The 22,412-nt window shown below is 43.5% G+C and overlaps 1 protein-coding gene across 7 annotated transcripts in view; it reads left to right on the top strand.

Annotated features, from left to right (window-relative positions):
• Positions 1-22,412, top strand: part of PIKFYVE (phosphoinositide kinase, FYVE-type zinc finger containing) — a 936,520-nt gene that overhangs the window by 46,854 nt on the left and 867,254 nt on the right. The window contains exon 1 of one of the 7 annotated variants that reach the window (XM_033947123.1): positions 7,574-7,829. The exons of 3 other annotated variants lie outside the window; for them this stretch is intronic. The gene's annotated coding sequence lies outside the window, so the exon portion shown is untranslated. Of the gene's footprint in view, positions 1-7,573; positions 7,830-7,980; positions 8,084-8,149; positions 8,180-8,329; positions 8,353-22,412 lie in introns of those variants that run through there. 3 more of the 7 variants (XM_033947122.1, XM_033947124.1, XM_033947125.1) reach the window with 3 other exon arrangements.

A 22,412-nucleotide genomic window follows, 5' to 3' on the forward strand; every position in this document is an offset into this window, starting at 1 on the left:
CATTGATGAAAGACAATATAAATTTGAGAAGGAAATTGGAAGCATTGGATAATATTTCTCGCAATAATAATCTGACTAATCAATTTTCCCAGAGTGGCTACAATATCTCTGCGAGATATGTTGAAACAATATATGGTAGAAATATTGGGGAATTTCAGAGGAACTGCTGCCGCCGTTTACCCAGGTGTACTATTTGCCTATACGAAGGGAAGAAGGACAACATTCAAAATCACAGGAATTACCAAAGGACCAAAAGTCATTAGACATTTCGACAATCTTGGATCAGTCAGACAGGAAAATGGCGACACCAGCAATTTTACTCCTTACAGTTGCCCTGGCACCAGATAAACAATGGTTATTAAGACTTTACTTTAAAAATAAATTAAAAGAATTCTTGGAACACAGAATACAAATGTTTCCTGACCTGGCATGAGATACCCAAAAGCGACATCGTGAATTTTTGATTTTAAAGCTGGGTGTTATTGCTCTTGGAGCTTCTTTCTTCTTACGACACTCATGCAAATGTGTGATACTATATCAAAAGCAAAAATATTCTTTGACCCTACTCAACTGACAACCTTTTTGTCGGCTGCGCACCTGAATGCAGGGACATCATGAGTGCTCATTTATTTAAGTTGGATACTTTTCAGCTTATTGTATTTCCTGTTTTCCTTTCTTTATATTCTAATGATTCACGTTTAGTGCTCGCTGTTTTTACTTCTTGGATCTATGATTTGTGGACTTGAGCTGGAGTTAAAGTTATATTTCTTTTTGATTGTGGTTAAACTAAACAAAATTTTTGTGTTTTGTTTGTGTTCTTTAGATAACTCCATCTTTCTGTACAAGTGGATACTTGCTATGTTTATGGAAAATATGATAAATAAATAAATAAAAAAACGATGCTAGGCATTATTAATAAAAGGGATTGTTAATGGAAGAAATTTTACCTTGAGTATTGCATTCAATTCTGGTCACCTTACTACAAGAAAGATATAGCAGAACTTAAGGTTAAAATAAGAGCGATCAAGATGATAAAGGGGATGGAACTCCTCTCTTATGAGGAAAGACTAAAGAGGTTAGGGCACTTTAGCTTGGAAAAGAGACAGCTGAGGGGAGATATGATTGAAGTCTGCAAAGTAGACTTGCCCGATTCAGGAAAAAAAAAAATTTGATTCGATTCAGCCTATTGAATTGGTTTTTCGATTCAATTTTCCTGCCCAATTGGGTGTTTTTTTCAAACATCATGGTGGGTTTATTTTATAGCCTCTTCACCCCCTTTGCCTTCTCCTAACCACACTGGCGCTGTGGTGTAAACAAAATAAACAAACAAAAAAGACTTTTCCTCTCTCTGTTAAATCCTAGCTCACGTTTGCGGTCTAATACCAGATCTGGCAGGATACACGTTTCAAATCTGACATATTGTAATGACAAAACAGAAAATAAAATTAGCTTTCTACCTTTTGTTGTCTGATCATTATTCAAATCTTGTTGGTCCCAGGTTCTGGTTGTCTTCTGATAACTTGCTTGCCAGGGTCTCCTTCTTTCTCCATGCTAACCATCCATCTGCCATCTCCGTCCTCCCCTTCCGTTTCTCTTCCCTCCCCCGGATGTCTGGCATCTTTCTTTTTTTTTTTGTCTCCATCCACAGATCCACCTTTTCTTAACTACCTTTTCATCCAGCATCTCTTCCTCCTTCCCCACCACCCCAGGGCCCACCATCTCTCCCTTTCTTTTCCCAACTACCCTCCTATCCAGTATCTCTTTCTCCCCCTCCATACCATCCCTTGTGTCCAACTTCTCTCCCTTTCTGTTCCTTCCCTCCCTAAATCCCATTGTCCATCATCTCTCTCCTTCTCCTCTATTTTTAGACCCATTATTTCTTCCCCCCTCCAAAGTCCGGCATATGCACGTCTCTTTGAAACCCCCCTTCCCACCCTCTCTCCATGTACTTCTACACCAGGGCCCCCCCTCCCTCCCTCCCTCCCCTGAAGGTCTGTCCCCCCATTGAAGGCCTGCACTCCACCCGTAAAGGCTTGTCCTCCTCTGAAGGCCTACCTGTCCTCCCTGAAGGCCTATGTCACCATCCCTGGCCTGTCCCCCCCCTTGAAGGCCTATGCCACCATCCCTGGCCTGTCCCCCCTTTGAAGACTTGCACCCCCCTTGAAGGCCTACAACCCCCAAGGCCTGTCCCACCCCGAAGGACATGCGCACCGCCCCCTCCCCCCTCCCAGAAGGCCTCCATTTTCCTCCCTGGTCTCCTCACACTGTTTACCTTATAAGTGAAGCCTGCAGAGCAAATTGCGGTACTAGCGTCTTTGCAAACTGCTTTGAGCTGTTTTCTCTGCTGCGGTCCCGCCCCTCCTCTGATATCAGAGGCAGGATCGCAGCGGATGAAACAGCTCAAAGCAGTTTGCAAAGACGCTAGTACCGCGATCTGCTCTGCAGACTTCACCTAGAAGGTAAACAATTCAGGGAGGCCAGGGGGGAAGCCGGACGTCAGGATGGGAAATCAGACGCCCGGGGGGGGGGGGGGGGAGCCGACAGCAGCACTTCCTTACTGACCCTCCTTCCTCGCCCTCTAAAGCAGGTGCGACAGCAGCCGGCCAGCAAGAGCAGCGCTGCCGCTCCTGCTTTAGGGGGCGAGGGTCCGAATCAGGAAGCCGATTTTTTGGTGTTTTAAATCGATTTGAATCGATTCACCCGAAGTGAATCGGTTAACCAATTAGAATCGTGAATCGGGTAGCACTACTGCAAAGTCCTACTTAGTGTAGAATGGGTACAAGTGGATCGATATTTTACTCCATCAAAAATTACAAAGACAAGGGGGTCCTTTTACTAAGGCGCGCTAGCTGATTTAGCGCACGCTAAACATTAACACGTCCTTAGACTATAATGGATGCGTTAGCATTTAGCATTTAGCATGCGCTAAAATAGCTAGCGCGCCTTAGTAAAAGGACCCCTAGGAGACACTTTTTTACTCAGAGAATAGTTAAAACTCTGGAATGCATTGTTAGAGGTTGTGATAAGAACAGTTAACTTACCTGGTTTTAAGAAAGGTTTGGGCAATTTCCTAGAGAAAATAGTCTGTTATTGAGACAGACATGGGGGAAGCCACTGCTTGCCCTGGTTCTGTAGCATGGAATGTTGTTATTTGGGTTTTTGCCAGGTACTAGTGACCTGGATTGGCCACTGTGAAGACAGGCTACTGGGCTAGGTGAGCCATTGGTCTAACCCTGTAAGGCTATTCTTATGTTCTTATCTAGAGGCTATGATGGAAAAGTCACAGAGAACCATGACTGGGATAAAGTTATACTGGGTTATAATCTGTACAGGAAAGACATTAGGAAGAAAAGGAGAGGGAGTGATGTTATATATTAAAAATCAAAATAAAGCCACACAATTTCAAAATCTGTAGCGTAAGGAAGAGGCACTGTGGGTCAATCTGGAAAGAGGGAATGGATAATATATTTACATTGGGGTGATATACTGGCCTCCTTCACAGACAGAAGTGGACAGAGATTTAATAGTAGATATCAAAATATAACTGTAAAAGAAAAGTAAGTAAGAGGAAAAGAAACCCTCTTTGGTTCTCAAAATAGTATCCGAGAAGGTAAGGACAAAGAGGTTAGCTTTTATAAACTACAAAGGACTGCAGAAAGAGGAAGATAGGCAAAAATATATATTTTCTTATTTTATTTCTTATATACTGCTATACAGTGAGGTTCAAAGTGGTTTACAATGAAGATAGATTAAAGATACATTAAAATAAAATAAATAAAAATGGTACTTTGGATTTCCCTAGCTGTCCCGAAGGCTCACAATCTAGCTAAAGTACCTGAGAAAACAATAAATAAAAATAAAATAAATTCCAATCAGACAATAGGATCTGATGTTAGAAGTTCATAAAGACGATATGCCAAGGAGAGAAAGTTGGTATGCTCCTTGAGCCCTGACGTATGCAGCCAAGCCAGCACACAATATTTCAGCCATGAGGTTTCCCAGGAAAGTAGTAATGAGTGCCAAAATACAGGCTAGTCATTTAGATCAGAGTCAATGCAATGCTAAAATGCAGGCATGTCATTTGGATCAGATGACCTCTGCAACAGCCAGACAACCGCCACTATCATCTCGGTGCATCAGCTGCATTAAACGGTCAACTGCCACCATTCTCAGATCCGATATCGAGTATGGTATAGAACCCTGCTGGATCGGGGGAGTGGTAGAGCTGTGCTCTTAAGTCTCTGCCACTGCTTCTGCTGCTGGATTCGGTGTGGCCCCGGCGTCTCCTTGTGCTCACCGTTATCCCCTGCTGGATTGGGGGAGGAATGGAGCTGTGCTCATTAAGTCCCTGCTGCTGATTCTGCTGTCTGCCGCTGGTTTCGGTGCGGCCCCAGCGTCTCCTTGTGCTTAACCGTTAGCCCCTGCTGGATCGGGGGAGGGGCGGAGCTGTGCTCTTTAGTCCCTACTGCTAATTCTGCTGCCTGCCGCTGGTTTTGGTACAGCCCCGGTGTCTCTTCGTGCTCAACCGATTAGCCCCTACTGCAGGGGTGCCCACACTTTTTGGGCTTGCGAGCTACTTTTTAAATGACCAAGTCAAAATGATCTACCAACAATAAAATTAAAAAAAAACACAAAGCACACTGTATGCATAGAAAATGTTAATCATCATTCCTATTCCAGGGTTTTTCAAAGAGGTCAAAGCAGATGACTCTAAGCACTATCACCTCAGTAACAACCATACAAATATAGACAAATATACCCCCTCCCTTTTTACTAAACCACGATAGCAGTTTTTAGCGCAGGGAGCTGCGCTGAATGCCCAGCGCTGCTCTCGACACTCATAGGCTCCCTGCGCTAAAAACCTCTATTGCGGTTTAGTAAAAGGGGACCTTAGTGTAAAATATAGACAGCAGATATAAATTCAGACACATTTTGATCACTAAATTTAAAATAAAATCATTTTCCCTACCTTGTCTGGTGATTTCATGAGTCTCTGGTTGCACTTTCTTCTTCTGACTGTGCATACAATCTTTCTTCCCTTCTTTTAGCCTGTATGCTTCTTCTCCTCAAGACCTCATTCCTTCCCCCAACTTTTCCTTCCTCTTCCCTGCCCTTTCTTTCTCTCTGACTCCTTTTCATTTTTTTCTGTTTCTCTTCTTTCCTTCTTTCTCCCTGCCTGCCCTTTTTCTTTCTTTCTCCCTGCCCTCCCCCAAGCCACTGCCACTGCCATTACCATCGGGGACCAGGACCCAAACGCCACCAAAAACAGGCCCCAAGCTCTCCCTGCTTCGGCCAACCAGCATTCCTCTCCCCGACGTCAATTCTGCCGTCGGGAAGAGGAAAGCTGATCAGCCCAAGATCGTGATCAACCTATTGGGGGAAATGCTGCCGGGTCCTGCCTTCGCGGAAACAGAAAGTAGGCAGGATCCGGCAGGAACAAGAACAAATGCTTCACTAACCTGTCTCCCGCATTAGCCCGTAGCGAACGCTTGCTTCAGGGCTCTCAACATGTGCGTGCAGGCTTCCCTTCTCCCCCCCCCCTCCCCGGACATAACTTCCGGTTTCGTAGGGAAGAGAAGAGAAGCCTGCATGCACACGTTAGAGCCCGGAGCATAAGTTCGCTAGGGACTGAAATCTCCAAGCCGGTTTTTTGGGTTTTTTTTTTTTAATGTTCAGCAGCGGCAGATGACAGCTGGGTGGACCGCCCAGCTAAAAGGCCCTAGAGAGAACACTGGAGAGGAAGGCTGATCGGCCTGTAGATCAGGACGGCAACACGAGTGCGATCGACTCGAGTTGCCTTCCTGAGCTACTGGTCGATCGCGATCGACGCGTTGGGCACCCCTGCCCTACTGGATCGGGGGAGGGGCGGAGCTGTGCTCATAAGTCTCCGCCGCTGCTTCTGCCGCTATTTTTGGTACGGCCCCAGCGTCTACTTGTGCTCACCGTTATCCCCTACTGAATCAGGGGAGAAGGAAGGAAGGAAGGATGCAGAAAGGGCCTCTGCTGAAAATGCACCATTCTAGGCCTTTAGGTTTGTAGACAGGTATGCTGCGATTCTATAACTGTCAAACTCCTCCTTTCCAAGATGTTTTCTGACTCACCCGAGTGAAAATTAAAAGAAAAAAGTGCAGAACCCTGTAAAACTATGAATAAGGTATATGAAAGGAACAAAAACTAGAAATCAACAAAGAAAATTAAATATAACTAAAAACTTAAAAATATAAGAGAGAGACACTGAAGCCCAGGTCTTACTCAGACAACATTCTAGATCTCACAGGAATGGAAAAATTAAGAAAGGTTGGTCAAGTAGTTAGGAAAGCAAAGATGCAAATGGAAAAAAAAATAGCCGACAGGGTAAAATGTGGGGGACAACATATTTTTTACATATATTAATTATAGGAAAATGTGCAAAAGTGGCATTCTGAGATTCAAAGGTGAAGGGGAGAAATATGTTCAAGTACTCAAGCTCCTGACTGAATCAAGGAAGTGAGCAAATGCTGAGGACCCAAATCCTAAGCTTCACAAATCTTCAGCAAATTGGTTGTACAGGTGGTCCCTGAAGGATTCACCTTCCAGACACAGAATAAAGTCTGCTCTTCTCCAAGCAGGCACAGCAGTTGCTTGAGCCATGTAAAAGTCGTGAGTGACTGGAAAAACAAAAACACCGCAAAATAATAAAGAAATAAAGGAAGCAGATCAGCATACATGCTCGCCTGCAGAAGGGGGCAGCAGACTGGAGAAGGAGGAGCTGAAAAGCTGGAACTGACATCTTCTGTAGAATGTTCACAAGCAGGCATAGACAACCCTATATTTAGCACACCATCCCTACTGTACTGGAATGTATTTTGTATATGTAAGGATTACATTTAGTTCTCCCTGAATAATGATGTTGCATTCCTTGTAAGCACAAATTTAATATATTAATTTTGACTGCATTATTCACTAGAAATCTTCATGCAAGCAAGGCAAATCATATATAAAAGAAGATTCAAAACATTAAAGTGTAAAATAATCAATTGCATAGTACAACTACTTAAAACACTTATGTAACAGAATGAACCACAGGAAATTAGAGGAACAGCTGCTAAGGCTCTAAAATATTTTGGATCCTGCTACCAAACTGGAACTATAATCTGAGCAGGATTAGAACTTAGCATTTTACTGTTACTATAAATTATTTTATAAATTATTTCTTCCTGTACCACTTGCTCTTACCTTTATGTAGTGGTTCAACTAATTTAAATTGGTACACTCGATATACATGGCTAACAGTCTATTTTAAAGCATGGAAATAGATATTAATAAAAACGAACTTAAAGAATATAGTGATTTTTTTTTTTTATTGAACAATCTTTATAAGTGGTAACCCTGTCACCATTCATGAATACAAGGTAAACATTTTATTTAGTAGACTTTTATTTCATGCTCTACCTATAAATTATGCCCCCAGGCTTCCCTTATCTCTATCAAGTCTATGCAGACGTTATGCATAAAATTATTTGTAGAACCAAAGTGAAAACAAAAGAAAAGAAGACTAGCACTTTGTAGCAAATCTTCTGAATCCTGGTTTCAAACATCAGCGGTCATTCCCTGATCTACTAGCACGTGGGGGTGGACTTCCACATGCAGCGATCTTGCAGAATGTGAAGGCCATACGCACGCGCCAATAGATCAGGTGACCTCTGATGCTACTGGCCCGTGCAGACAGCAAGAGCGGCTGCGCTGAATTTATGAAGGGAATAGGATTCGGACGTCTTGGAGAACCCCGTGTACTATACTTGATTGCTGAGAGGCTCCTACATTCGCACGTGAACCCCGCCGGAATTATTGTACTTCTATCCCCGTAGCTCTCATTTCCAACTTGTCTTTGAGATCGCCCGCATCAAGTCCTGCAGCTTTCTTTTTCCTACCGTCCCGCTTTCCTCTTATACAAACTCTTGTTCAATTTTTCAGGGGGGTCTGCCCTCTTACGTAATTTCCTGTTTCCGTCAAGGCGGGACGGATTCGAGGAAGAGAGGTTGTGTCAGAGGGGGACGGGTTACCGAAGAAGGAAATCAGCGGGATTGGTGGTGGGCGATCTCAGGTATCAGTTTGCCGGTAGGAGGGGGAGGGGGGTTTCAGGGAAATGTGCTGAATTGTGGATCGGGAAGGGAGTGAGAGACCGGGGAGAGAGAAAGAGGTAGAGAGGGAGGGATGTAAAAAAAAAATAAATAAATAAAACGGAGAGAGGAGAGCGGTCCTCTGGTCTCCAATTGTGTGTGAAGGGGGTGCTCAACATGGGAGAATGTGAGGGTAGTCGAATGCGTGCGACTTTGTACTTCTGTAAATTAGCCAACAACAACAAAAAAGGAAGTGAGTTGGTTCCATTTAGGTTGAAAGCTCAGTAGGTACAGAATTATAAATTCGGGTTTCAGTAGCAGAGGAAGCAGGAGGCATACAGCAAAAGCAGAACTGCCAAATTATCCATTCCTGTGAGGAGAGTCTATGGCCGATCCTGATTAAAACGTACATCCCAAAGTAGTGTAGTATTTGTAGTTCCCGTTTCTTTCTAACCATTGAAATCGGTTCTGCAGATCCCGTAATGCACATGATGAGTTTGGCAGAAATCCAGAGTTAGCCCTAAAGTCTTCCTCTTGGAATGGTTAACTTGGCAGCTCTGCAAAAAACCAAAACAAAAAATACACCTCGTGTTTTGACTGTGAAGTTTTAGTACAGAAAGTTATAATCTGTGGGGAAGAGATTTGATTTTGGCTCGTGACTGTGGCACACTTTTGGTCTATTGGCTGGTTCTGGAGTCCACTTGTACTGTTTATAATCCGTGTGGGATAATGATAGGTACCTCTTACTAGGCAGACACTGAAGTATTTTAGTCTTTTTCTGCTGTAATTTGCTGTATATTACTATGCTGTCATTGTTTTGCAGGGATACTTAGTGGCTGACCTTCCTTAGAGCTGTCATGGGCTTTACTGTAAGAACATCATATATAAACTGAGCAATCAATTTATGCAAATTTATATGATATTAAATAATGCGAAGGTGAGCCTAAAACACCCAGACACCGATTTAAATCCTTTACCTGGGGTCATGTTTCTTCTTATCGGTTCAGTATAAAATCACATTCAGAAACCTCATATATCAAACTTGTTGAAAATGAAAAATGGTTCAAAAAAACACTTAATTCTGATCGAGGCTCTACCATTTCACTTGACAAGCTTCATCAGCGGCTAGTGTTGATTTGACTGCAACATTCACTTGCTGTCCAAAGCTCCATGTAGCAACTTCAGTTCGTTGTTAAATAATCTTAAATGAAATCCTTCCCAAATATGCTTAAATTACAGTGCCAGTAACACTCAAAATTGTAATTGGTTTGAATTTGGGATGACATTTGTTAACATTATTCGATGTTCTTTTTTAAATATCGATGCCGTTTTGAAAAACTTGAAGATTACATGAAGACTTGAAAGGACTGTGGTTTGATGTCTGGTAAACATTTAGAATTTATTGTTTTATCAACATTTATATGTTTTACTTTTCCTCTAGGAACTTGTCCAAACCATTTTTAAACCCAGTTATGCTTAGTACTGTTCCATATCCTCTGACAATGAGTCCTAGAGCTTAAGTATTAATTGAGTAAAACAAATAGGAGGAAATATTTTTTTTCAGTGTAATAAGTGAGATATTCTAGACAGATGGGTAGTATCCCTGTGGCGCATGCCACTGCAGAAGGAATCCACTCTGAATTTTGCCTCTGCTATACTTCACTGGGCTCTTCAGCTCCACCTACAGTTTTTTCCCTCTGTACGTGTGCCTGCAAGAGTGTTTGTTCTGCTCTCCACATTTTATTATTTTCAGTCCTCCTTGGCATCGCTTCCTGTTGTCGCTAGATTTCTGAAAGGGGCTCTTTGTGTCAGACTACCTGTTAAGCAACCTTTCCCTTACTGGGACTTTAACTTGGTGCTGTCTAGCCTTACCAAGGCTCCCTTTGAGCCCCTTCAGGATGCTTCCTTCTTGGACTTGATGCTCAAGACCGTTTTTCTGGTTGCCATTACTTCGGTGAGACATATGTTGGAAGTCCAGGTTCTTTCTTGCATAGAATTGTTTCTCTGTATCTTGAAGACTGGGGTTTCCCTAAGGAGATGGTTCATTCATTTCTGCCAAAGGTGGTTTCGGCTTTTACATGTTAATCAGGAAGTATGTTTGCCTGCTTTTCAGCCTGCTGGTTCCAAGACTCAAGATTGCCTTTTTAAGAAACTAAATGTGCGCAGAGTGCTTCTCCACTACTTGGAGGTCACCTTCGATGTTCATATTTCTGACCATCTGTTTGTTCTGACTCATTCTGTTAAGCGGGATGCTTTTCCTTCTAAGGCCATGATTTCGAGATGGATCCTTAGAGTCATTTTGTCAGCCTACATTCTTTCTGGGAAATAGTCCCCTGTTTCTGTCAAGGCACATTCTACCAGGAGTATGGCTTCTGCATGGGTTGAAGCTAGAACTGTTTACCTTGAAGAGACTTGCAGAGTGGCAACGTGGTCTTCCTTTCACACGTTTGCCAAGTTTTACAGCATGGGTATGGCGGTGAGACAGGACTTGCCTTTGGGTTCTCGGTTTTATGGGCAGGCACAGCAAGCCCATCCTAGCTTTATGGGGACTGCTTTTGTATGTCCCATCTGCTGGTCCACAGAAATTTCCTGCCGGTCCACAGGGCCGGCACTTGCATCAGGCCCAAAATAGTGTTCTTCAACCGATGGTCCACAGTGCTCTCAGTGCAGCGTTATCTTCGAGCCGGCTCTCTCTTCCAACATCAGAGGGAAGGCTTCCAGATGAGGTGTGGGACGTGCAAGGAGCTGCTGCCCGCAGCTTTGTGTACTGCATCAGTGAGGAAGAGGGAGCCGGCCTGAAGATAACACCGGTGGCGGCATAAAATGGCCAGGTGGGAGCAGGCCAGAAGGTAAGACATAGCATAGAGGGAGGGAGACAACAAAGGTAGGGCTGGAATGATTTTTTGAATTTAGTGATTGAATTATGTCAATTTTGAGAATTTACATCTGATGTCAATGTGCTTTGTGTAGTTTAATTTTGTGGTTAACCATTATGTGTTGTTAATAAGATTATATTGTGTGTATCTATGATAAATTAATGGAAAAAATGGTGTTACAATTAGTACTATTATGTGGGCGGGGTCTGGGGTGGAGATTGGGTAGAGATGGGCAGGGTCTGGCCTATGACTTAGCCCAGTGTTCTTCAACTGCCGGTCCACAAAATAATTATTTTATTTCTACCGGTCCATAGGTGCAAAAGGTTGAAGAACACTGGTCTAGAACAGTGGTCTCAAATTCGCGGCTCGGGGGGGGGGGGCATATGCGGCCCGACAGGTACTATTTTGAGGCCCTCGGTATGTTTATCATATTCACAAAAGTAAAATAAAACAGGAGGAAGTGACGCCATTTGGAAGCATGGCTGCTTAATTTTTGAGCTCCGGCGGGGCTCCAGCTTTACAGTATTATATTGACGTTCTTCTGCAGTTTGTGAGTCTTCCTTTGGAAAAGTACAATTGCTGAGTGCATGGTGAGCAAGAAAAAATTGGAAAAGTTCCAATTCCCGGGCACAACCAGTGTTAAAACACGATTTTATGTGAACAGCCCTCCGGCGAATTTACCCAAGATGGCGCAACCGCTCGCGGCCCCGCAGGACGGATTCTCAAAAACTACTTCATCGGAGGGTGAGCTGCTAGTGGAGGGGAGCATCGAAAATTGGTTCCGGGACCTCAAAGCCAAAATGGTGGGTCTGCGCTCGGATGTGAAGGCAGCCCTAGCAGAGATTTGGGTGGAGGTGGGAGAGCTGGGAGACAGAGTCTCGGCCTCCAAGGGTCAGTTGGAATGGGTGGAGATATCCCTGCAGGGGACCTCCGTAGTGACTGATATTGCGGTAACACAATTCAAAGACTTGCGGTGGCAAATCGAAGATTTGGAGAACAGATCACGACGGAACAACTTGCGCTTTAAGCAGGGCTGTGGAGTCGGAGGAAATTTCGGGTACCTGAAGTCGGAGTCAGAAGTACAAAAAACTGAGGAGTCGGAGTCGGAACATTTATCTACCGACTCCATTTTTGAACTTGGCATACCAATCACGAGCGATTCTTTCAGCTATAGAACCCACTATATACACAGCACAAATGTTGCGAGCTTCTGTGGCCTTAGAACCTTGATTAAAAGCAAAAAGAAGGTTTTGTCGAAAATGCTCATTTCTCTCAACTTGACATTCCATTTTAACGATCTGAAAATTAACCAGTGCTGTGGAGTCGGAGTCGAGGAGTCGGAGTCGGAGGAAATTTCAGGTACCTGGAGTCGGAGTCGGAGTCTGAAGTACAAAAAACTGAGGAGTCGGAGTCGGAACATTTATCTACCGACTCCACAGCCCTGGCTTTAAGGGTATCCCTGAGACTGAGCGCTATAAAGATGCACGTGAAGTGGTGCAGGAATTTATGTTCATTTGATTGGGGAGGAAGATAGGGTGGAGCAGGCCCCTATTATATTGCTTTCGGGCCCATAGAAGTTTGGGGCAGACTCGTGGTACAGGTAACCGTGATATCGTTGCCTGTTTTGGGGACTTTTGGGTGAAGGAAAAGATTCTCCAGGCAGCGTGTTGATGCCCCAATTTCTCCTGGCAGGGGATTGCGGTCAGGGAATATCAAGACTTGGCTACTGCTACCCTACAAAAAAGGGTAGCACTATAGATGGCCTTTTCCATTCAGTCTGCTATTCACTATTAATGGGAAACACCGTAAAGTGGATACTGTGGCGGATGCATGGATGGCCCTGAAAGACATTGCCCCCGGAATCACAGGAGCGGAGTTCACCTAGCACGAGTGCGGAGCTTGTTGGGAGGGATCAATGGGTCCCTGATGAGACTAGCCAGTCTTCAACATCGGCTACTTGAACTGCTTTGCGTCTCTTTGCTACTGTGTCTCCGATCATTATCCTTCCCAGGGAAGGATAAGCTAGCAATGTGTTTTAAAGTTTTAGCTCTGTTGTATATATATCTCATTGAGATTTAATACTTGTTTATGGTTAAGTCACTTGTAGGGGTTGAATTGCATGAGAGAATGGGAAACCGCAAATCGCACTGTGTTTGAATGTTTCACTGAATAAGACGGTATGCGTGCAGAGGAGAGAGTGAGTGGCTTTGATATAAGGATGGGTATGAAACTTGTGTATGACTGCAGAGAGGGAGAGTGTGGGGAGAATGAGCCTCTTTGACTTGACTCATTTTTCTCAAACTGGCTGACTCGAGGTTAGCGGGATCAGCTACTTGGAGGGGGAGGAGACATGGACCGGAAATTGGCAGAAGACAGAGGGGAGGATCAGGGGTGTGTGCTGAAGAGGAACCAGAGGTTTTAATTGGGTCCTGGAATGTAAATGGGATGAATAGTCCTGGCAAGAGGAGCATGGTTTTTCGCAATTTAATATGCATGAAGTGGGATATTTGCTTATTACAAGAGACCCATTTGAGACCCAGAGATGTAGCTCTCCTCCGCCGACTCCAATTTGATTTGATATGGATACATCAGGGGGAGGGAGCTACTAAAGGAGCAGGAGGGTTGGCAATTTTGGTACGTAAGGATTGGGGTTCCAGATGGAACAGATCTATAGGGACAAAGTGGGGAGATGTTTGGCACTAAAAGGTACATTGCAGGGTCGTCCCCTGACTATTGTAAATGTATATGGGCCTAATACTGCACAGGCTGCCTTTTTTAGGAGCCTCCAGACAGACTTGGGAACCTTTGTGCAAGGAGCAGTATATCTAGGGGGGATTTCAATGTCCCACCAGATCCCTCTTTGGACCACTCAGGGGGGAGGACATAGAGCACGTCGGAGTCCCGTCAAAGCGCTTAGAACACTGATGATTTCGCTGGGATTGGTTGATAGTTGGCGATTGCTTCATGGGTCCCAAAATACATTTACCTTTTGCTCTCACGCCCAAAATTCTTACACTAGATTGGATGGGTTATGGATTCATAGGAACCAGATGGGAGGGCTGCAACAGGCGGAAATAGAGACAATGCACATTTCTGATCATGCCCCAGTTTGGGTGGCCTATAAAGGGTTACTGGATCAGGGGGGTAGACGATATTGGAGACTCAATGAATATTTATTGGGTTCCCCGCCTGTAGTTGAGGCTATAGAACGCACTATTTCGGGATTACTTGGATTTGAATGATAATGGGGAGGTCTCTGATGCTACTTTATGGGATGTCCTAAAAGTAGTGATTCAGGGGGAACTTGTAAAATGGGGTGCTAGATATAAGCGCCAGCAAGCCCAAAGCTTCCTCCAGTTACGAATGCGCCTGCTCCAGCTGGAAACCGCTCACCAGGCTGGGCGGGATCCTCAGACACTGATCCAGCTGTAACGGATGAAAGATGAACTATACCAACTTCAGGTGGCTGAGACTGACTGCATGAGGGAACGATTTAGATTAAATATCTATGAACATAGTAATAAGGCTAGTGCACAATTTGCCAGGTACATTCGGATTAAACAGACCCGGGCCACTATAATTCAGATTCGTGGAGCCGCAGGAGGGGAGCCGAAAGTTACAGATATGGCGATTCAACAGGAGTTCTTGCATTTTTATTCTCAGTTATACGGTCCTCCTGAGTCGATGGACAAGGAGGCGCATTCTAGATTCCTCAACTCGATACCTCTACCTGAGCTCTCGGCCTCAGATAGAGAGTTTTTGCAGGAACTCATTAAATTATCTGAAGTTTAAGGGGTGATCCGGTCCTTGAAAAATGGCAAATCCCCAGGGTTGGACGGGATACTAGTTGACATTATAAACAGTTTTTCGGCACAATTGGGGTCTTTACTGGTTAGAGTGGCTAAAGGAATTCATCAGGAGCGGCTGTACTGAAAACCATGGGGGAAGCTGGTAGTAGCGATACTCCTTGAAACCTGGGAGGGATCCCTTGTCTTGTGGTTCATACTGACCCATCTCGCTCCTTAATTTAGATGCTAAGATTTTGGCTAAGGTTCTGGCCCTGCGGTTGGGAAAGGTGTAGCCTTTATTGATTCATCAAGATCAAGCTGAGTTCATACAGCGTAGACAAGTAAGTGATAACATCAGGCGCACCTTACATCTGTTGTGGGTGGCAGATTCCAGACAGGACAAGATGGTCTGGATGGCAATAGATGCAGAGAAGGCCTTTGATCGGGTCTTGTGAGGTTTCCTGTGGGAAGTGATGGGACATATGGGTCTGGGGGATACTTTTAGTGCATAGATTCAAGCTCTGTATGAATCCCCACAGGCTTGCCTCTGGATTAATCAATCATATACTGATTTTTTTTCTATATATCAAGGGACCAGACAGGGATGCCCGCTATCGCCCCTTTTATGTGCTATGTCTATAAGACCCTTAGCCCTGGGTATTCGTCACCACCCTGACTTAGTTGGGATCATACAGAATGGGGAGGAACACCGCATAGCGCTTTTTGCTGATGATATTTTATTGTATGTGGGACAGCCAGAGGACTCTATCCTGCGACTGTTACAGCTTTTTGATACCTATGGGAAAGTGTGAGGGTTCAAAATAAACTTAAATAAGACGGAAATATTGAATTTGACATTGACAGCGTTGGAGGTAGATGGGCTTCGGGGGCACTTCCCGTTTTGCTTTGTCTCCCAAGGGATTAAATATTTGGGAATTTATATTCCCAAGGATCTTTCTCACTTATATGCAGAGAATTATCTGCCCATTTATTGGCGCATTAGATCTGATCTACAGCGGTGGAACGGCCTTTGGCTCTCCTGGTGGGGCCGGATAGCTATTACATTACATTACATTAGGGACTTCTATTCCGCCTATACCTTGCAGTTCAAGGCGGATTACAAAAGAGCTGACTGGACATTTCCAGTGAAGTTACAACAATTTTTTTTTTGTTTTGTTTACAAAAGAGGAGAGATAGCTGGATAAGTTCCGGAAGAACTTGCAAATTGGATAGTAAATTGTACATTACTGTGTGATATAACAAATAGATTACAGTTAGAGTACAAATAAGATTACATTACATCTCAGGGATCTGTATACTTGGTTGGTGTTTTGGGGAGGAAGAGATTATTTAAGTGGAGGTTTTGGGGGAGAATTTATCTGGGAGGAGGGGGAAGGGGGGGTTAAGATATCTGGATAAATTTTTTGAAAAGCATGGTTTTGATTTCTTTCCGAAATGTTTTGAAGTTGCCCGTTGCCGTCAGCAGGTTGGAGATGTAGTGGTTAAGTTTTGCTGCTTGCGTCGCCAGAAGGTTGTTAAACATCTTGCGCTGAGTGTCCTTTGTTTTGAGGTGAGGATCTGGTTTAAGTGGTTGTTTAAATAGGAGGGGGCAGAGCCTTTTAATGCTTTGAATAATAGACAGTAGAATTTTAATTGAATTCGTGCTTGCATAGGTAGCCAGTGAGAGTCTAGGAAGGCAGTTGTAATATGTTCATATTTTCTCAGGGAGTAGATCAGTCTGAGGGCGGTGTTTTGTATAGTCTGAAGTTGTTTTATCATGTTGGCAGGATAGGGTAGATAGAGGGAATTGCAATAGTCCAGTAGACCTAAGACTAGGGATTGGACAATTAGCCTGAATTGTGCTGGGTCGAAGAATTTTCTTCTTCTTCTTATTTATTATTATTGTACTCAAAGACTTCATTGTTTTTTTTCGCTATATGTCAGCTCTTCTTTATTGTAAACCGCCTCGAACTACCTTGGCTTTGGCGGTATATAAACAATAAATTATTATTATTATTATTTTACGTAGATTTCTCATAATTAAAAAAGCTTTCTGGGATGTCTTATTGATTTGGGACTGCATTGTGCAGCATCTGTCTATCGTTACTCCTAGGAGTTTGAGTTCAGGCTGTATTGGGTATTTGGTGTTTTTAATTTTCAGTTCTGTAATGGTGGAAGTTTTGGCCTTTTCGAGCAGAAGGAATTTTGTTTTATCTGAGTTTAGTTTCAGTTTGTGGTCTACCATCCATTTTTCCACTGCATCTAGGGTTGTTTCCAGCTTTGCTGTTGTGGTGGGCTCTGATGGGTCAAAGGGGAGGAGTATGGTGATGTCGTCTGCGTAGCTGAAGGATGTAACATTTAAGTTGTCTAAAGTGGCTCCAAGGGAGGAAATAAAGAGGTTGAAAAGCGTAGGTGATAGAGGTGATCCTTGTGGAACTCCGCATGGGTTGGCCATGGTTCTGATTTGATATCATTGGACTTTACCCTGTAGGTTCTTGATTTGAGGAATCCTTGGAACCAATTGTAAACCTTGCCTGAGATCCCAATGGCGTCAAGTATCTGTAGCAGTATGGAGTGGTCGACCAGGTCAAATGTTGCGGAGAGGTCAAGTTGGATTAACATCATCTTTTTGCCTTTGCTAATGTGCTGTCGAGCTGTGTCTAGTGTTACAAGTAGTGTTTCTGTGCTGTGGTTGGTTCGAAATCCTGATTGTGAGGGGTGAAGTAGATTATGGTCTTCCAGGTAATTGGTGAGGTATTGTGCAACTAGACCTATTATTTTAACGTATATTGGTATTGAAGCGACAGGTCTATAGTTGGTGGGTTATCTATTATGCCTTTGTGATCTTTCATGATTGGGGTGATTATGATCTCTCCAAGGTCTTGAGGGAATTGACCTTCCGTTAATGTGGTTTGAATCCATAGCATGAGGTTGGCTCTGAATGTGGTGGAGGCGTTTGATAACAGGTGGGTGGGGTCGTTATTTAGATCGCAAGAAGCTTGGCTGTATTTTTTGTAGAGTCGATTCATATCCGACCAATGTAATGGAAGTTTGTCCAGCTTCTGTCTGCGGCGATGGCTTCTCCTGTTGAATGGTTTGTTGTTATCTTGTGAGTATTGTTGAATGTGGTTCTGATCTTGGTGATCTTGTTTTTGAAATGGTCTGCTAGTTGGATAGCTGTCGGTGGGTGGTTTCCTTGTGTAGCTAGGTAAGGTTTGGTGTCGGTGAGGTTCTTTACTAGATTGAATAGCTTTTTTGTGTCTAGGGTTTCCGTGCCTATCATTTTGGAGTAGTAGGCTTTCCGTTTTTCCTTGAGTTTGTTCTTGTATTGGTTGATTTGATTTCTCCATGCTGTTTTGGTGTGTTCTAGGCTCTTTTTTTTCCATTCTCTTTCTAGTTGTCTGCAGAGCTTTTTTAATTGGAGAAGTTCAGTGTCGAACCATTTGTCTGACGGTCTGCAGATTCTGAATTTTGATTTTTCAGGAGCTAGCTCATTTAGGATGGTTTCGCTTACGGTTCGCCATTGTGATATGAATTCATTGGGGGCTATATTGGTGATTGCGGGGTCTGCTTTGTCCCAGAATGTGGAGGGTTCGATTTTTTGGCGTGTTTTGAAGGAGGTTTGGGGGGGGTGGGGAGGTTGCTTGTTATTGCGTTGAGCCCAATTGATGTTAAAGGTGTATTTGTAGTGATCTGACAAGAGGGAGGAGTGCCAGGCCCCATTTGAGATGTGGATTTTGGGATTGTGAGAGTGTTGGGACATGTATGCAGCGACATCTAGTTGGTGGCCTTTTTCGTGTGTGGGTTGGGGGTTGAGGATCTGGTAGTTCAGTGCTTTGAGGTATGAGAGTATATTTTCTACTTGTTTGGAAGTGTGGTCTTCTAGGTGGAGGTTTATGTCTCCAAGAAGTAGGTTATGAGATGATATTAGGGAGTTCTGATAAATGAATTCTTCGAGAGCTTATTTGTTAGCATTCCATTTTCCTGGTGTTGTGTAACAAAGAATGCAGGTTAGAGTTCCTATGAGTGTATCGTCGGATAATTGGCAGGCTAGGAGATCTAGATGGGGAGTGGAGTGTTTGTCTAGGGTATTTATGTTGATGTTGGTTTTGAGTATGATGGCTAGACCTCCTCCTCATTTTTTTTCTCTGCAGACCAATTCTCTGCAGACCAATTCCTTGTAAAGATGAATATGCTTCCCTGGTTGTTATTTCTCTTTCAAACATTGCTGGTGCCAGTGCGTAGGTTGGGGGCAGAGCTCAGGAGTTTCATTTGGCAGAGAAAGCCTCCCAGATTATCTCAATCTCTCATGTGGGCAGCCAGAGAAGTAGGGGGCAGAGGGGTGCCTAATTTATGGTGGTACTATCAGTCAGTTCAGATAAAACTGGTGCTCGATTGGGAACAGGGGGAACATAAGTGGGAGGGGGGTGGTGAAACTGGAACAAGAATATGGGGTCCCGGGGTTGTTTTTTTTTTTTTTTTTTTTTTTTTTTTTTAGTTCAATATTTTTTATTGATTTTTTGAAAAAATATAGGAAACAGTTCAAATACAAACTTTGGGTATCACAGCACACTTGGTTCCAGAGTATTGATAACCCATTTGTCCGACATTTGGCACAGTTGTGGGCTCGGGTACGGGCTAAATTGGGAAATGGGGCATCGGTGTCTTCTTTGGCGCCTATACAGGCGGAGCCCCAGTTTCTGGTGGGACGGGACAATTGGGTATTCCATCGGTGGGCCCACAAGGGGTTGCTTAAATTTAGAGACCTGTTGGGGACAACCGGGATCCTCTCCTTTGCCATGCTCTAGCGGAAATTTGACTTGCCTGATGGAGACTATTTAGCCTATTTTCAGGTCTGACACTTTATGCAAACTCAGGGTTGGGGTTCTCAGTTTCCAGTGGAGAGGGAACATCTAGAGAATTTGTGGTTACTCCTCCAGAGGGTTCCTAGACTGCTTTCAGTGGTATATCAGTGTTGGAGGGGTCACTCTCCAGCCCAGTTTTCCTTTCAGAAGTTTTGGGAGAGGGATCTGGGGGTGACATTTACAGTTAAAGCTTGGGGAGTTGTATGTGAGGAGGTCTATAAGGTTTCTGCCTGTGCATTGGTCCAGGAGAATGCTTATAAGGTTCTGATCCGGTGGTATTATACACCAGAACGGTTGCATAGAATGTTTTCTGGAGTGTCTGATCAATGCTGGAGATGTGGAACGAGTTTGGGGTCTTTTCTACATATTTGGTGGGATTGTTTAATCATACGCCCCTTTTGGAAAGCAGTGGTACAAACCATGACAGATCTTATTAGGATTCCTGTGGAGGCGACACCTCAGAGCTGCTTGCTAGGCTCATCCAATGTTCAAGAACATACATGGCAAACTAAGCTGCTTCGTTTGGGTATGGCGGCAGCAAAATGTTTAATAGCTAATCATTAGAAAAATAGAGTAGCCCCAACTCATGCGGATTGGCTCACCCGTCTGTTGTCCATAGGGAAGATGGAGATGGCAGTGGCTAAATGGCGCTTTGCCTATGTACCCCATAATTCTACTTGGCTCAAAGTAGGAGCCATTTTGGATGCTCTTTAAAAGGTCACTTTGGTTCTTCTGGTACTCTGTCAGTATGTAAGCGGGTGGGTGGGGGGTGGGATCTGGTGGTCACATGTTCTTGGATATTATTTCTGTTGGGTGAGGGGTTGGGAGGGGTGGCTTGTGGGTGAAAATTGCACTGATGGTATGTTTTTTTTATAACATTGTACTAGTTGCTTAATGTGCATCGGCTGTATTTGTTACATGTTGATGTGAATGTATATTTCTGATTATAAAACTTTTAATAAAAATTTAAATATTAAAAAAAGTAAAATAAAACAATTTCTTGATCATATGTCTCTTTAACTATAAATTACAATATTATGGTACAATTTTTATTGAACAAACAGAGAAAGAAACAGGTAATGCAACATAAGTTACAGGAAATGTTCAAAATTTTTTGTATTCAACAGCAATACCCAGCACCTTATCCCCCCACCCACCCAAGAAGGACAGTAAAAGAACATGCCAGAAAGAGCAAAATAAGACATTGTCCCCCCTTAGCCCTCTCCCCATCATAATAAAGTGTGATGACAGACACATCAAGGAAAGGCAACCAGTATACTGACATGGTAAAGAAGTAAAACAGCAAACAAGATTACGGTAAATACAAAGAGGAAAAAAGAATAGTAAATCCCCCCCCTCCCGGTCCCTTTTTAGGATTGAAACAGTTTTTATTTTATTGATAATAAGAAAACCAACAAGAAACATAGGACAGTTCACCAAATACTAAGCAGAAATACAAAACAGATGGGAAAAGTCACAGTTAAAACAGCAGCATCACAGTAAACAAATGACAATACAGTAGTACACAATCATCCCCAACCCAATTACAGAGTAAAGGTACAAACACTGCCGTCTCAGGACCCTGGACTCTTATGGGCCCCAAGGATTCATAGCACAACCCCCACCCTCCCTAGAAAGTTACATAATTATATTTAATAAACCTTATTGTTCCTAAGGCTGATGTATACAATCTTAGTCTGTCGTGGGGTTGTTTTTCCTGTTCTTGTGTGGATTGTATTGAACATAAGAGTTGCCATTCTTGGATATACTGAAGGTCTATCAAACCCAGTATCCTGTTTCCAGAAGTGGCCAATTCAGGTCACAATTATCTGGGAAGATCCTCAAAAAATAAAACAGATTTTATGCTGCTTAGCCTAGAAAAAAGCTGTGGATATTCTCAAGTTTTTGTAGACTGGCTCACCAGGATCACCCAAATTTCTAATCTCGGTTTATATTTGAGTCATCCTTTTTTTTTTTTTTTTTTTTTCCTCTCCTTTTTAGGGGGGGGGGAAGTCATCTCTGTTTATATTCAGATCGGTTTATATTTGAGTATATATGGTAATCCAGCCAGGTCTGTTTTTCCCAAAATATCTAAGGCAGGGGTGTCCAACCTTTTGGCTTCCTTGGGCCACATTGGCCGAAAAAAATGTTTCTGGGGGCTGCACAAACACTGCAGCAAGACAGAGGAGGGAGCCGACAAGACGGTAAACACCCAGGGGCAGCAGAGGAAAACACTGCATCACCCTTGACCAGGGCCGCACAAAATACTTAATGGGGCCGCATGTGGCCCTTGGGCCGTAGGTTGGACACCCCTGATCTAAGGGCTCCTTTTACTAAGCTGCGATAGTGGTTTTTAACGTACGTAGGATTTTAGCATGCGCTAACCTGTGCTACACAGCTAGAACTAACACCAGTTCAATGCTGGTGTTAAGGTCTAGTGCACACGGCAATTCAGCCCGCGCTAAAACCACTATCGCAGCTTAGTAAAAGGAGCCCTAAGTGGTTTACTGATGACACAGAACTCTAGAAACAGTGGCAACATGGATGAATGACCACATGGATGAAAGACCAGAAACTAAAACTGAACCCAGATAAAACAAAATTCATACTTCTCGAAAAAAAATAAAACCCCAACCATAACAAACCTAGTAATAAACTCACTCACGTACCCCATTCAACCCACTTTAAAACTGTGGCCACGAATTTGGTCTTGGAGGATGAGATATACAGTGTCTGCATCTATGAGACATACAGTGTCTGCATCTATGAGACAAACTTGGTTTT

Source organism: Geotrypetes seraphini, chromosome 5 (genome assembly GCF_902459505.1).
Source record: "Geotrypetes seraphini chromosome 5, aGeoSer1.1, whole genome shotgun sequence".
Lineage (NCBI taxonomy): Eukaryota > Metazoa > Chordata > Amphibia > Gymnophiona > Dermophiidae > Geotrypetes > Geotrypetes seraphini.